Genomic DNA, 16,239 nt, shown 5'->3' with positions numbered 1-16,239 from the left:
ATAAGCTCTGTAGGCTGTGAGGCTGTCAGCAAAGTACTGACCCTGACCAGCAGCTCCTCTCATGCTCATGGGTGGGATTTACCTCTTCTAGAAGATGTCACCCCAGCTGAGCTCAATCACCTTCTGGAGATGCTGGGATTCCCCCTCTGGCCCATGGGAGCAGCGTTCCTGCCGGAGCAGCGATCTCAGAGCATCCTGGCATGGTGAGTTTGTAGGAGATGCATCCACCCTGGTCTCTGCACGGGGCTAATCGCAGGTTCCCATAAAACATCTCGTTTATACACACACACACTAATAGATTAATTGTTGCTTGATATGGAGCCCTTAAGAAGGGAGGGTCTGCAGGGAGCTCCCTCCTAAGGATGCACCTCTGAAACGAGGCAGAAGTTCTTCTGTGGATGCAGAGGAGAGCAAGAAACCAACCGGTGGGGAAGCTGAGATCCCAGAGCACGAGCTGGAGGATTAGCAGGTTAGTAACGGATCTGGGTCGAGTAATAACCTGCAGAGTCATTATGGATATGATTTTTGGATTAATAAGGATGCAGCAAATCTGCCTGCTCAGGAAAGCTGTTTGCAGCCACCAGTCTGAATGCAGTGACCATTACCTTAATGCTGTAATTAAATCCACATTTAAGACACTTCATTAAATCAGAATGTACGAATGAATTCTTACAACCCGCAGCAAGAAATATATTCAGGCCTGGTGGGTGTCAAAAGAAAGGAGATCCCTGGAGAGCCTCCGGGAATGTGCTTTACAGCTGCTGTGGGTCAGCCAGTCCTGGCACCGAGCCCTGCACCCAGCACCGCTCGCAGCCGTTCCACTGCCATCCCCGGAGCTGCCGCCCTCCGGCACATGGACACACAGACAGGAATTGAGTTGCTCCTCTGCTGCTGCTTTCCTTTTGGTGAACTCACAGCCAGGCTTCAAGGGGGCTCCAGGAAAGCTGGGGAGGGGCTCTGGATCAGGGAGGGCAGGGAGAGGATGATGGGGAATGGTTTTCAGCTGAAAGAGGGGAGATGGAGATGAGATCTTAGGGAGAAATGTTTTGCTGTTCAGGTGGGGAGGCCCTGGCCCAGGTTGCCCAGAGCAGTGGTGCTGCCCCATTCCTGGAGGAGTTCCAGACCAGGTTGGATGGGGCTTGGAACCCCTGAGCCAGTGGGAGGTGTCCCTGCCCATGGCAGAGGTTGGAATTGTTCACTATGTAAGGTCCCAACTCAAACCATTGTATGAATCTATGATTCTACTTCAGCCGCGCAATAAGACTTTAGGAAAAGCATCTGCTGTGGGGTTCCTAAGATGTTCTGAAGTGGATTGAGTTTTCCCACCTCTGCTGAGCCCTGAAAACGCAGGTGTCCTTCTCGCTTCAAAAGCAGGTTAAATGTACAGATGGATCCCTGACCTGTCTGCAAAGCACTGACCTGGAAGGGAAAGTGTCTTTCAACTGCCTTATTACCTACCCTGCAGCTCAAAGCTCCAGCTCAAAGCTCCAGCTCACGTCCCCCTCAATTGCTTTTCATTGCCCGCAGGATGAAAGAACCCTTTGGCAGAGAGGATTTGAGAACTGAGGGAGTGCAAATCCTTCCCTGCCTCCGCTTCCCTCACTCCAGTGCGGGCACAGCTCCCACCCTGCAAGGTTTGGAGGGGACCCACGGCTCTGCCCGAAGCCAGGACCACCCTTGCACACGTGTGGGTACACACACACACACACACGTGTGCACACGCCCTCCGCGTGTTTGCAAAACAATCTTTTTAATTTTCTGGTTGGCTTGGCAAATCCCAGCTGCTCCTTCCCCAGAGCTCCTCAGCTCATTTGCAGAGGTTCCCATTTACATACAGTCGGGTTTTTCATTTCCTTCCCGCTGCATGTTGCACGAGTGAGCCATCTGAAACATTGCAGATGGCTGGGATGGGGAGCGGGGCATGGGATACCGGGAAGGGGAGAAGGGAGCAGAGCCTGCAACGCGGATAACGCATGTCTGGCTCTCAGCGTTTCGCCCTGGCCAAATTCAGCGGTTAAACTGAGCCGTTTGGCTCCCAATTCCTTTCCCTTCAACCTCCAGGGAAAGGAAATGAGAGGAAAAGACTTGCGGGTTGGGAACTAGAAGTAAAATAGCTTTAGTACCAATAATGATGGTGAAGAAGAAAGTATTATTAATAAGAAAATAATATTAAAGTATATAGAAATATATGCTCTTGTGTCCCCACCTCACTCCTCAATGACTCTGCCACCACAACTGCTGCAGCGCAGGCACGGGGAGGGTCTGGACGAGGAGAGAGCTGGACACAGCAACTGGAATTGGGAACACAGGTCAGAGATCAGGAGCAAACACACAGACGAGGGCCTCCCTGGATGCTGGACGTCGCAGAAGAGAGAGAAACCCCCTCTGGTTTATACTGAGTATGATGTACGTGGGATGGAATCCTCTGTCGGTCAGGTTGAGGTCACCTCTCCTGTCCGCCCCTCATTACTGCAGGTGCCACCCTTCCTCATCTTCCCATTACGGCTCCACCAGCTCGAGGCTGACCTCGGTTTCTATAGGAATAAGCGTAAGCATTGGCCTTTCTGCAACCTACTGCCCCGAGTTGTCACGTCTGCCTGAAAAACCTGCAGTTAACTATCAGAAAATGAAGTTACTCTTAGATGAGCTGAAGGCAGGAACGGATTGAGCTTTAGCTCAAACAGAGCACTCCCCTAATGGCAGAGCCCGGGTTTGTTGGGGTTGCCCCGCGGTGCAGGATTACACAGAGGGTTCGCTCTCCACTTATTTTTGCTTTAACTCACTGGTTTTACATCTACCAAGAGTGAGTCAAGGTGCTTGGGTACTAATTGATTCTTGCTGCTGAGTGAGGCTCATTAAACAGCAGCATCAGGGTGCGAGCAGAGTCAGTAATGAGCAGGACAAAGGGGCCGGGGCTGAAACTTCTCTCCTCCAGCATCTGTTATGGCAATTAAATCCCCAAAACACAGCACCAGCCACCGACCACACAGCACATGCACAAAAGAGCCTTATTAAAACAAATGGCTCTGCCCAATGCTTCCCATTCAGGGACATGACAGGGATTTCTCTGCTGCCAACACCCTGCAGCTGGGTTAATTCCCACCATTTGGATTAATTCCCGCCGTTTGGGAGAGCCACCACATCTCCAAGGCAAACACTGGGCGATGCAACAGCTCATTCAGCAGCAAAACCTCTGGGGTGTTTGGCAAAAGGAGGGGGGGGAAGTGGGGAGGGGGGCAGTGGGCAAAGTAATTAGCGTCCTGTGGTGATTAATATGGTACAATTGGTGCATATGGTGTAATTACAGGGATAATTTATGCACGCTATCGATGACAACAGCGAGATTGAGTGCACCCTCAGCAAGTTTGCAGATGACACTAAGCTGAGTGGTGTAGTTGCCACACCAGAAGGATGGGATGTCACCCAGAGGGACCTGGACAGGCTGGAGAAGCGGGGCTGGGAGAACCTCAGGAGGATCAACAAGGCTGAGTGTGAGGTCATAAACTGGGGTAGGAGCAATCCCCTATTTCAGTACACGATGGGAGATGATGTGACTGAGAGCAGCCCTGCAGAGAAGGACTTGGGGCGCTGGTCAATGAGAAGCTCGACATGAGCAGCAATGTGCGCTCACAGCCCAGAAACCAACCGTGTCCGGGGCTGCATCCAAAGCAGCGTGGCCAGCAGGGAGGGACGGGATTCTGCCCATCTGTTCCTCTCTTGGGAGACCTCATCTGGAATACTGTGTCCAGGTCTGGAATCCTCAAAATAAGAAGGGGACAGAGCTGTTGGAACGGGTCCAGAGGAGGCTACAAGGATGATCAGGGGGCTGCAGAACTTCCCATACGAGGGCAGGCGGAGAGAGTTGGGGTTGTTCAGCCTGGAGAAGGCTCTGAGAAGACCGTATAGCGACTCTCCAGGACCTGAAGGGGCTCCAGGAAAGCTGGAGAGGGGCTGCTCATAAAGGCTTGTGGGGATGGGATGAGGGGGAATGGGTACAAACTGGAGAGGGGCAGATTTAGACTGGACATTAGGAAGAATTTCTTCACCATGAGGGTGAGGAGGCCCTGGCCCAGGGTGCCCAGAGCAGTGGTGGCTGCCCCATCCCTGGAGGGGTTCCAGGCCAGGTTGGATGGGGCTTGGAGCCCCTGATCCAGTGGGAGGTGTCCCTGCCCATGGCAGGGGTGGGACTGGATGGGCTTTGAGGTCCCTTCCAACCCAAATTATGCTGTGATTCTGTAACGGGGTTCATTGGCTGTTGGGGTCCCAGGGAGGTTTCCCAGCCGAGGGGTTCATCCCCATCCCTGGAGGAGCTGAAATCCAGCACAGAGGAAGGAGAAGAGGACCCCCCCGAGCTGCTAATGAGGGGACGAGGGTGGAGGAGGAGTTGGAGTAAAGCAGAGCGGGAGAGGTCCGAGGCTGCTCCTGCTCCCGGCGGTTTTCCTGCCATCTAGTGGCTTTTCCAGCTCTTTTTCCAGGATGCACAGCTCCTGCAGCTCAGTTCCGAGATGAGGTAGAAGGGAAGGAAGAATTTCTTCATCATGAGGGTGGGGAGGCCCTGGCCCAGGGTGCCCAGAGCAGTGGGTGCTGCCCCATCCCTGGAGGGGTTCCAGGCCAGGTTGGATGGGGTTTGGAGCCCCTGATCCAGTGGGAGGTGTCCCTGCCCATGGCAGGGGGTGGCACTGGATGGGCTTTGAGGTCCCTTCCAACCCAAACGATTCTATGATTCTCTGAGGAGCTGTGCAGACAGCCTTCAAGGAGCCCTGATGTGAATGATTGAGTGCTGTTTGAGATACCCCCACTCCAGGTGGGGCAGAAGCCCCTCCAGAGCACAGGACCATAGCCGGGACTCTGTGAGAACCGCTTGCTGCTGTAGTGAAAGGAATGGGATAATATGTGTTTGCGCAAGAAGCCGGGGTGTACAAGCACGAGCACAGGGGTTGTTCAGCCCATCTCCACCCTGGCGATGGCCGCTCCTCTCTTGGGAGCGATAGGAGCCTCAGGATCGAGTTCAAAACAGCCTGATTCCCTGGAGGGACCGTGCCATAAGAGAATCCGATTGCCAGCGGTGGTGGCAGCAGAGGCTCCGGAAGGCACAGCCATCAGAATAAATGTGACTGTCTTAAAGACAGCTGATGATTCAAAGGTCAAAAGAAGTGATTGACGAGGAGAAAAGTACATGCTAATATTTCTCCAAGAGGACAAAGAATTACCTATAATGGGTGTAATATTCAAAAAGAGGTAACGCGTATGGTGAGCGATGCCAGCGTTTGAGAGGCACTTAAGCCTTAAATTTCCCCTTGATAAAAGTTATGTCACTCTCGCACAGTGCATCATGCTGATGTGTTTTATGGGCGAAGAGTCACGCAAACATACCCAAAGGAGAGCAGAAATGCCGGCGTAAACAGCAGTGCTGGAGGAGCAGCAGGCGGCTGCCACCATCTCCCTGCTCAGGGCTTGCAGCTCTCTCCAGGGAAGCTCTCCTGCTTCGTGGGTGATGACCGTTGAGGCAGGTGCCTCTCAAACCGTGCGCTCCTCAAAGGGCTGGGCAGGGGGATTGTGCCTGCTGCAGGTTTTTTGTTGTCTTTTTTTCCTACAACCAAGAAAAAAAACCCCAGTTTCTCTCTCTGCTCTGCCTTAGCAGCTGGTTTTGATCATCAACAGCATCACACCCTAAGCTTGGACATCTCCAAGGGTGGGACCTTTGTAAATCCTGACCTTGCCTTTTGTCCAAGCTCAACATTTTTGTGTCAAAGCTCTGGGTTGCGAAATGAGGACCAGGAGCTGCTACGAATGTGCTTCAGGCAGAAAAAAAGCACAGGATTCAGGGCTGAGGATGCAGGAAAGTGATGGAGCACCGAGCACCCTCCCTGCAGAACAGCTTTCTGTGTCTGAGCAGGGAGTGGATCCAGCAGCAGAGATGGAGCATCAGAAACCCTCACGATTTATTGGCCTTTAAACCAGGTGCACAAAAAAAAATCAGGGTAGTAATCAAAGTGATAAACTTTACGCTTCTCTATCACAATGGAATAATTGTTCTGCCTGAGCATCATTATCCTGCTACTTTCCTGCTCCCGTGTCACCTACTGAAAATAAAGGCTCCCTTCTCCCATTATAATGAGCTACAGTTTCAATAATTCACAAGGATTTTTACTGGGCTTTATTTTTTAATATTCATCATGAGGTTATAAAATTTGTGCCACTCTGCTAAGTGTTACTGAAGCGCCAGCAGAAAGGGAAGGCAAGCACAGGTTTGCTGGTGTTATTTTAGTGGGAATTTGTTATGCTTTTTTATTAAATAGCAATAATAATAATCATTATTTCCCCAGTAGCTACTATTGAGGGCAGATTAAGACACAGGACAATATGGACCTGTCTTGGGATGGATTTTGGGCCAGCATCCAGGCTGTTGGTTGACAGCATCTATTTCTGATTACTTTCACCCGGAGAAGTTTCTGAAACAGCGTAATATTTGCACAGCTCTTCTAGGTTAAAGAAATGCTATTTTTTTCTCCCCTTCTTCTATTGTTTCTTACTGGGTTTGATGTATGATGCTTCCATATATGCTCCTTACATCCCTGTTTAATTTTCCATACACAAAGTTCTGTCTGCTTTCAGGAAAAGGATGTGGAATTTTTGTGCCATTAATTCGGTAGCATTTTGAGTTATGGTGCTATTTCTGAAAGCTCACTTTGTATATATGAAATGATTCTGTGACAGAACAGCATCCAATATTGTTGGAATAATTATTATGCCTGGTTAATACATCAATATAAGCTGTTATCATGGGTTCTTTGACATGCTGGATGATTACATAAATAATTATGAAACATTCTCTCAATGCATCTCAGCGCAAAGTGTTGCTGAGAGCTTTCATAAACACAGAACTAGAAATTACATTTCATAGAATGGTTTGGGCTGGAAGCGACTGCTTCCCTGGGAGCCGTTCCAGTGCTCTGTGTGAAGAGCCTTTTCCTGATGTCCAACCTAACCCTCCCCTGGCACATCTTCCTGCCATTCCCTCGAGTCCTGTTGGTCACCAGAGAGAAGAGCTCAGCACGTGCTCCTCCTCTTGTGAGGAAGCTGCAGAGCACGATGAGGTCTCCTCTCATCTCCTCTTCTCCAGGCTGAACAGACCCAGGGACTTCAGCTGCTCCTCATATGGCTTCTCCTCTAAACTCTTCACCAACTCCTCTGAACGCTCTCCAGTAGCTTCAGATCCTTTTATCCTGTGGCCCCAGAACTGCCCCCAGTGTTCAAGGTGGGTCCACCCCAGTGCTCAAGATGGGCTGGACCCCCTCCCTCGATGCCATGCTGGATGCCGCCAGGATACGGTTGCCCTCTTGGCTACCAGGGCACTGCTGGCTCATGGTCAACTTGCTGTCGACCAGAATCATAGAATCGCCAGGTTGGAAAAGACCTCTTAGACCATGGAGTCCAATCATTCCTACCTGCCATGTCCCTGAGCACCTCCTCTACCCGTCTTTTCAACCCCTCCAGGGATGGGGACTCCACCCCCTCCCTGGGCAGCCTCTGACAGTGCCAAATGACACTTTCTGTGAAAAATCTTTTCCTGATATCCAATCTGACCCTCCCCTGGCGCAGCTTGAGGCCATTCCCCTTGTCCTGTCACTTGGGAGAAGAGCCCAGCTCCATCCTTTCCACAACCTCCTTTCAGGCAGTTGTAGAGAGCAATAAGGTCTCCCCTCAGCCTCCTCTTCTCCAGGATAAACAACCCCAGTCCCTCAGCCACCAAACCCCAGATCCGTCTCCGGAGGACTGCTCTCCGGGATGCTGGTGCACCCAGAACACCTCAAGTCAACACTTTGGACAGATTTCCTAAGAAAATCTCAGTGCTTTGAATCAGGGAATCCCGAAAACCTTTGATTTGGGAGCATTTGAGCGAAGATCTAGGTTTTGACTGTCATTTTCTTTCCTTTGTTTAAGGAAGGGGAGCACCCCCCTCCCCAGCACCAAGAGCAGAAGATGACCCCCTCCCCGGTTTGGGAGGGAGCATCTGGTGCTGTCGGCTGAGCAGTCCATCACGGCTCGGCACTGCTGTCACCAGGAGACACAGTGGAACGAAAACAAAAGATGTGACAAATTTGTCCTTTTCTCTTCTATAATTAACCAAAATATCTCGTTGTGTAGCAAAGCATGGCTCCTAATTAACAGACAGGCAAGAGGCTATTTTTAAATCCAGACCCCCAGTAATTATATTTGCAGCAGAGAATGATATTTCAGTCAAATGCGACAGACAGTGAGCCAAGCTCCCATGTGAGGCAATTAATATTTCACACCTGCCAAGTAAATCAGCAGCGGGGAGAGGAGGGGATGGCATTGAGAAGGGGACACGGCTGGCAGGGGCCGCCGCTCGCAACACAGAAGACCAAAAAAATCCTTTACTCGGCTGTGTGATGGCCAGTGAAGGAGCACTTTGCTGCTGTTGGGAATGACGAAGAGGAGTTGGCCAAAATGGGCGTTGGAAAAACAGATCTTGTTAGGAAAGAGGTTCTGCAAAAGTTTGTGTCCTACTCCAGCCCGACAAGAAACGAAAGGGAAGAGAGATAGAAGCCCTGACAGTAAGTTGGTCTGTTTGGGAAGTAGAAACCAACTCCTGTAGGAGGCCCAGCTGAGAGAGTTGGGGTTCTTCACCCTGGAAAAGAGAAGGCTCCAAGGAGACCTTAAAGCAGCTCCCAGTATGAAAAGAGCTCCAGGAAAGCTGAGGAAGGGCTTTTTACAATGGCATGGAGTGTTAGGATGAGGGGGGGTGGCTTTAAACTGGAAGGGGAAAGATTTAGATTGGACATTATGAAGAAATTCTTCATGATGAGGGTGGGGAGGCCCTGGCCCAGGGTGCCCAGAGCAGTGGTGGCTGCCCCATCCCTGGAGGCATTCCAGGCCAGGTTGGATGGGGCTTGGAGCCCCTGAGCCAGTGGGAGGTGTCCCTGCCCATGGCAGGGGTGGAACTGGATGGGCTTTGAGGTCCCTTCCAACTCAAACCATTCTGTGATTCTGTGAAACGCTGGCAATAACTTGGTCTGTTTGGGCACGTTCAGCCGTGCCCCTTCCATCACAAAGTTATTTTTCTGTCCCTGGCCCTGGCAGCTGGAGGAGCCATCACCTTGTCCTCAGCATCTTCCAGTGCTTCTGGGCTGTGCAGTCACTCTCTGTGCTCATAATGGACGTAACTGCACCTCTCCTGTGAGTTGTACATATTAGCATGTTCATTTTCCCTCTTATGGAGACAAAAGCATGTATTTTCCTCCCACTGTTTTCGCTGTTCAGGATTAATCTGCCCATTAGTGGATAATCTGTCAGCGTTTAGAGGCATTGAAGTTGGGAGGAGATTTGCAGGTTTGTGATGCCATCTGCTTTATCAGGATGGTTTGAAAAACCTGACGTTCAATTTGTTCTGCTGGATTAGGCGACAGATTATTCTCCAGATTCCAAAATAATTAAGAAAACCAAAAACCAGAGAGAAAGGTGACAAGGAGGATGGACAGGGGAGGGAAGAAGGCAATTCTTGACCTGTCCTCTGGGTAGGAAGGATGATGAAGCTGATGAAGCTCAGCAAAGCAGCCCGGGCTGCTTTGTTCCTCTGCATGGTTATAAAATGCCACCAGAAGATGCCATTGAGCCAGCAAGTCTGAGTCTGGAGGACAGCATGGCCACAGGTTGTGTCTGATGCCCTGGTAGCCCTTATAAACCTTTCGTGTTTAACAAAGAGGCAGGAAGGTGGTTGCGTGTTCCATAGTTTGCTCTGAAACACAGAGCAACGCGCAGGGGAAGGTACCACAAAAGTTGCAGCTCTGGAAGTTTCCCTTCCAAATTATGGAGGAATCTTGCTCAGATAGGGGACTTTATTGACCTTGGTTCACCCTCCTAATGAGAAAAGATGATGGTAAGGCTCCAGGGGCGGCGGGGGAAAGCAAACAAATCTTCTTTCTTCCATGGAAACAAACCAACAAACCTGTAACGATTAATCTGAAACCTTCTAGGAGAGGTCCCAGGAGAGGGCTTGCATTTCCAAAGCACTCTCTGAAGCACTTCTTATAAGTAATGAAGCCTCAGCCTCCACGTATCGATCGTGTGCCCTGTGTCACCACACCGCTTTAGCTAAATGATGCAGCGTCACTTCTCATCGCCGATGCTCTCCCTAAGATTACAAATGCTGCGGAGAGGGGGGCTGCCTCCCAAAAGGTCAGAGGAAAAGTTCTTGGAAGTAGAAAAAAAAAAACCCAGTTGCTCTGTAGCATTCCTCATCGCGAGCCCCGGTGCAAATCGCCTCAGCCCTCCGACCGCCCTACCCAAAGTCACATGAAGCAGTGCGAAAATCTGCGCCTGTTCTGGTTGTCCTTCTGTGTGGGATAACGCAGAAAACCCAATTCCTCTTACAGCAAAGGCTGCGTGCTGCTGGCCACCTCGCGACAGGCCCGTGGCTGGGGCGGCTGCATCCCTTTGGAACCTGGTGCACCCTAAGGAGGTGCCATCCTGAGCATGGAGAGGATGAAGGTGCTGCGCCTGGAAAGCTCTGAAATCCTTTCTGCAGCTCTGAGTAAAACCACAGTCATTAACTCTCTCTTACTGTGGGAATTTTACTCATCTTGATCATTTCTAATGCATCCTTTATCACCTCATAAATAGATTCCTCCTCGCTGGATCATCACAGCACTGAGAATATAGGTTTGGGATTGCGTCCACCATTCGGATGCCTTTTTTCAGTTGGACCCTTATCAATAGCATTATCTGAGACACGCTATAATTTGTAAGGTAAAATAGCACTATAATTTGAAATGCTAACACTGTCGGATGATTATATTTTAATGTAACTGTCCTGTAATACCCACCTCCTTCACAGCAAGAGCCAGGCTCGTGAGACGCCCCTCGCTCCTCTTCCCAGGAGGTTTAACTCGATAGCATCTGATTGCACATACGCTTTGATTTGCAGCGATCCTGGAAGCTTTTTGTTCTATTATTCACCGTAGGTCTGTGTTGTCTGCGCTTATTATGTGCCATCAGAAGGTACCTGAGAGTCTGCAGCCTTCCCAACCACTCCTATTGTACAAACACATCAATAAGTAAGTGGTGTCTGAATTTAGCTGCGCGCTCATAACTGTTAGCAGAGACCTGTCATTTTTTTTCAGGTCATCTGGCACTGAAGTTGAAACAGTTTTGCTGTTGCATCCTTCCCTTCAGGTGACCAAACAGAGACGTGGCTCTTAGATTTATAGCTCATTTTATTTACCGCTTTAAGACCAAGGATGTGACTTTAAAATCAAAATGAAAGGATATTGTGAATGCGGGCTTGTGGAGTTTCCAGTGCGGTGGGGCAGCAGGAGTCGGTAATGACTGAGGATGCTCCTGTCTATGTGTTTGAACAAATCTGCCTTTGAAAAATGCAAAGGCTCGTACCTCTGGGACCTCGTTTCCCAGGTGGAAAACAGCAGCGCTTTATTATCAGCAATTGCCAGGGTGGAGATGAGAGCCCTTTCCAGTCCTTTTCCCCTGGTGCTTTTAAAGATGCCTTTCCCTGCTGCTGCTGCTGAGTTTTACATCTCAGCGGATGCTTCAGTAACACCTGGCACTATCCTGATATTTACTCAGAGAACAAGCCATTCCTTTATTTCCTAATTACAGTTTGGGTTTCTCTCTGAGAAATACACCCACAGTTTCCAGGCTGGACTTACTTAACATAAATTACAGGTGGAGGGCTGCTTTCTGTGGGAATAAAGGCAACGTGGACATTCCCCCCACCCACGCCCCCCCCCCACCCCGGGCAGCATTTCTTCACCAATGACCTCTTGCACCTTTGGAGAGCAGCTACTCCCATCTGTGGCTGTGCAACAGTAGGGATGCTTTACCCAAGGAATGTGGTACCCCAGGGATGCAGTACCCCAGGGATGTGGTACCCTAGGAATGCAGAACCTCAGGGGTGCGGTACCCCAGGGATGTGGTACTCTAGGAATGCGGTACCCCAGGGATGCTTTACCATAGGAATGCAGTACCCCAGGGATGCAGTACCCTGAGGACGATCTACCCTGAGGATGCTCAACCCTAGGGATGCTCTACCTTAGGGATGCGGTAACCTAGGGATGCAGTACCCTGAAGATGCTCTAACTTAGGGATGCAATACCTGAGGATGCTCTATCCTAGATATGTGGTACCTAGGGATGCACCACCCTAGGGATGCGGCTGTGGGATGGAGCAGCTCCGCCGAGGGGCGCTGCTGCTCCGCGTTGCTCCGCACTCCTGCTCCGCGCTGTTCCACATCCTCTGCATCCTCTGCATCCTCTGCCCTCCAAGCTCCCCGGCTGCCGGGCCAATCCCAGAGCTCCACAGAGACGAAGCTCAGGCAGATACCACTGCTCCCCACGCACATCACACCCTGTGGGAACTTGGAATAAATAAGGTAATCCTTTAAGTGGTGTATTTGAAAGTATATTTGAAAATGCAACAAATTAAAAATGTAAAAACAGCAGGAAAAATCCCTTCCCCAAAAGGATTGTCCCAAAGCTGCCCAGGGCAGTGGTGGAGTCCCCATCCCTGGAGGGATTTCAGAGTCATGTGGACGTGGTTCTTAGGACCATGGTTCAGTGGTGGAGTTGGCAGTGTGAGATTTATATTTGAACTCTTATCTCAAAAGTCTTTTCCAACATAAACAATTCTATGATTACATAATTCCATTCAAAATGAGCAGAATTGCAAATAGCATTTATTTTGGAATTAAAGTTTAAATGAAACATTTTATGTCTCTGGTGCTGGTGTACCAACAAGATGGACTTGCTGCCGTCGTGGTGATGGATGCAAAGCCCAAGCAATGAATCTGGCTTGCATGTTCATATGACACCCATAAATGGGAGAAATAGATTGCAATCAGCGGTCAGCAGATCGGGATGGAGAAGCTAATCTTTATACTAAATTATGAGACTTATGCTTTAATGATTTTTATTGGTGTTTGTGGTCCTGCTGTTTATTATGGTTAAGGACTTTGGATGGTTCAGTGATGAAAAGCGGTCATTAAATCAGCCAGGTTAATGAGACTCTGATACAGTCCCAAAGTAGTGATGGATGGGAACGGAAATATGACTGGTTCAGCAATGTCCTCTCCTGTTTGGTCTCTGATATGACTGCAGCCACTTGTCATTCTTTGTATATTCAAATAAAAGTGCATATTTCCATTTAAAAAAAACCAAAAAAAATGAGCTGTTGAAGATTTCTTATCACTTCAACACACCAACACTAGCCATCTAAAACCACATTTCTTTGCCTTCAACTGTATCTGGTGCAGATGGAAGTGATCCACAGCCTATACAGGTGGGTAATTATCTCATTTACTCTTTCTGAGACGTTATCAGGGCTTTACTGAGAGCCAGGCCTCTCACACTGACAAAAGCACTACTTGAAAGCATTTTCAGCTGGGTTTCATTACTGTTGCTGGCTTTTTCTGTTCTCTGAGGCAACCAGGAGGCTCCTGAGCTGCTGGGCCCTTTTCCCGTGAAGGGTATACGTGATGGGCTGGTGCTGCAGAGCGTGCTGACATTGCTGCCTCTGTCCTGTCCCGGTCGGTGGTGCGATATCATCTCCTTGGATGGCATTCTTTCAGCCACAAAGCCTGGAGGAATTACTTTCAAAGACAACAAAGGTTTTTATTTAGCGTTCAGTGTTGGAGTGGTTTCCTGCCTGGGGTGTTCCATGCGCTGCAGACTGGTTCCAGGTCACACCAGCAGCTCTGGCCGAGCATCTTCTGGCTCTTCTCCCAAATGCGAAGAGTTTCCTTCTTCACATTTAGACTCTCCCAATCCTGCAACTTTGAAAAGCTCTTTGTAGGCTTCTGGATTTTGCCCATTCTTGTTTTCCAAGGCAATTCCCTCTGACTTGTTTTACCTCCGGTGTTGCTGTGGAAAATATGCATCTGGGGAACAGTTTCATGGAAAAATGCTTAAGTGACTTGATTTACAAGGTAGCCTGCCCCTTAAAACTAGATTAAAGACCTAGTAATATCCTACAAAGCGCTGAACAGACAGAAGGCAGTAAATGAGTGTAGCCTTGATGAGATTTGAGCCAACAGCCTTAAAGTCTGAGGCATAAAACTGTTCAGCTACCTATCCATCATGTGGTTTGCGTGGATGTAACCATGTGTACGCTTCATATTTGCTTTATTATTGGAAGATATCGATTGTAGTGGAATAATCACACTAAGCAATTTGTTTTAATATACCACTCCTATTATCTGTGTGTTAGAGTTGCAACAACCAGGCATATTACTTTTTTTTTTTTTAGGGTTTCCAGGAGCTTTTTTAAGTAAAATATATGATCTACAGAGCAAAGGTCTGATCTTCTTGGGGTTTCTCAGCTCTCTCTCTGAGGAACAGCTCTGCAGAGTGCAAATGAAGAAGCAGTGGTTGTGCAAGTGGGTAATAAATACCAACGTACCCATTAAATGCAGTTGCGAGGATTATGAAGAGGCAAGTTCAAAAAATATATGTATTTGGTCTTTAATTCTGAGAACCGTATTTAAATGAGACTTAGAAAAAGAATAGGAACGCCTAGGTAAATAGCGGAGTGGAAAAGGCAGCATTTGGTCATAAATGGTGGTTATTAAAGGCTCTGTGCACTCGGTTTGGAAGTAAATTTGAGAGCTCAGAGAAGGTGAGTTCTTGCTGAAGCAGTAGGCTTCTCCTTTGGGATTACAAAGAGGGGGGGAGAGTGGGAATCTTCATTTGAAGTTGTAGGTAAAGGTGGGGTGGAGGGGCAAGGCAGGTCTCGCCCAGCACCCTCCTGTCCACAGCCTATGGCCCATGCAGGGATAATCCTTCAGGGATGAGTCGTTCTCCCAGGGCTGGGAGAAGCAGATGGCTTTGGAGAAGCTCTGATATAGAAATCAGGACAGTAATCTCTCCAGAACAGCCTTTGCATAAAGGATGCCTTGACAGTGTGTCAGGATGTGGTTTCTGATACACTGATAAAGGAAGCATTTCCTGCCCCAAGAGTTAGCGTATAAATATAATAATGTGCGAAACCAAACACAATACAAGAAAAAGTTGACAAGTTCTTAAGGAAATCACGATAAGGATGATAGTATTAGGGCAGATTTTGAGCTCTTTGCCCTTTCTTAGATGAATCACAATCAGGCTGTTCCTCAGGCACGGTCTGCTCGGAGCAGAGAGCTCGTGTCCTGCGTTAGCTGTGGAGGGGAGTTCCCTTTGATCAGCCCCAGTCAGCATTTGGTCCCTTGCTTCCTGCTAACGCAGTGGAGATGTTGTCCCAACAGCATCCTAGAAGCTTTGACAGGACAAACAGAACAAAATCACAGAATGGTTTGGGTTGGAAGGGACCTCGAAGCCCACCCAGTCCCACCCCTGCCACAGGCAGGGACACCTCCCACTGGATCAGGGGCTCCGAGCCCCATCCAACCTGGCCTGGAACCCCTCCAGGGATGGGGCAGCCCCCACTGCTCTGGGCAACCTGGGCCAGGGCCTCCCCACCCTCACAGCAAAACTTCCCAACATCTCATCCTAATCAGCTCTCTTTCAGCTGAAACCATTCCCCCTCATCCTGTCCCTGCACTCCCTGATCCAGAGGCCCTCCCCAGCTTTCCTGAAGCCCCTTTCAGCACTGGAAGCTGCTCTAAGGTCTCCCTGGAGCCTTCTCCAGGCTGAACAACCCCAGCTCTCTCAGCCTGGCCTCATATGGGAGGTTCTCCAGCCCTTGGATCATCTCCACGGCCTCCTCTGGACTTGCTCCAACAAATGCACGTCCTTCCTGTGCTGAGGACTCCAGAACTGACCACCGTTAACTCAAGCTTCACTCAAATACCATTTTATTTGCACCTTTTTCCTTGCTCTGGTTGTCCAGGGGACACTGTTACTGTTCCCGTAAGCTGGACCTCCTAGAGCAGCTCTTTGGAGCCTGAGCGTGGTGGATGTAGTTGGGATGTAATTTCCAGGAAGCATTAGTTTGCCTGGGAAGTGGTGTGGGTTGGTTGCTAAGGCTGAGGATGGAGACACAAACCTTTTGGCTTTGGGGGGTTTAGCTGTGGTGTGGCATTGCTCCTTCCACACACCTCTGCCCTCCGTGCTGTAAAGCATCAAGACTCGCTTTCAATTGAAGTGGGAAACATTAAAACACTTGCAAAGTCTTGAATGGTAATGGGTAGGGGAGTGTAAGGCTTGATTTATTTGATGGGATTCTGTACAGAAATAGTCCTCCAAGGCTGCACATCCTCTGGGTCAGCAGTGC

This window comes from Cuculus canorus, chromosome 24 (genome assembly GCF_017976375.1).
Source record: "Cuculus canorus isolate bCucCan1 chromosome 24, bCucCan1.pri, whole genome shotgun sequence".
NCBI lineage: Eukaryota > Metazoa > Chordata > Aves > Cuculiformes > Cuculidae > Cuculus > Cuculus canorus.
Note: the sequence above shows the minus strand (reverse complement) of the source record.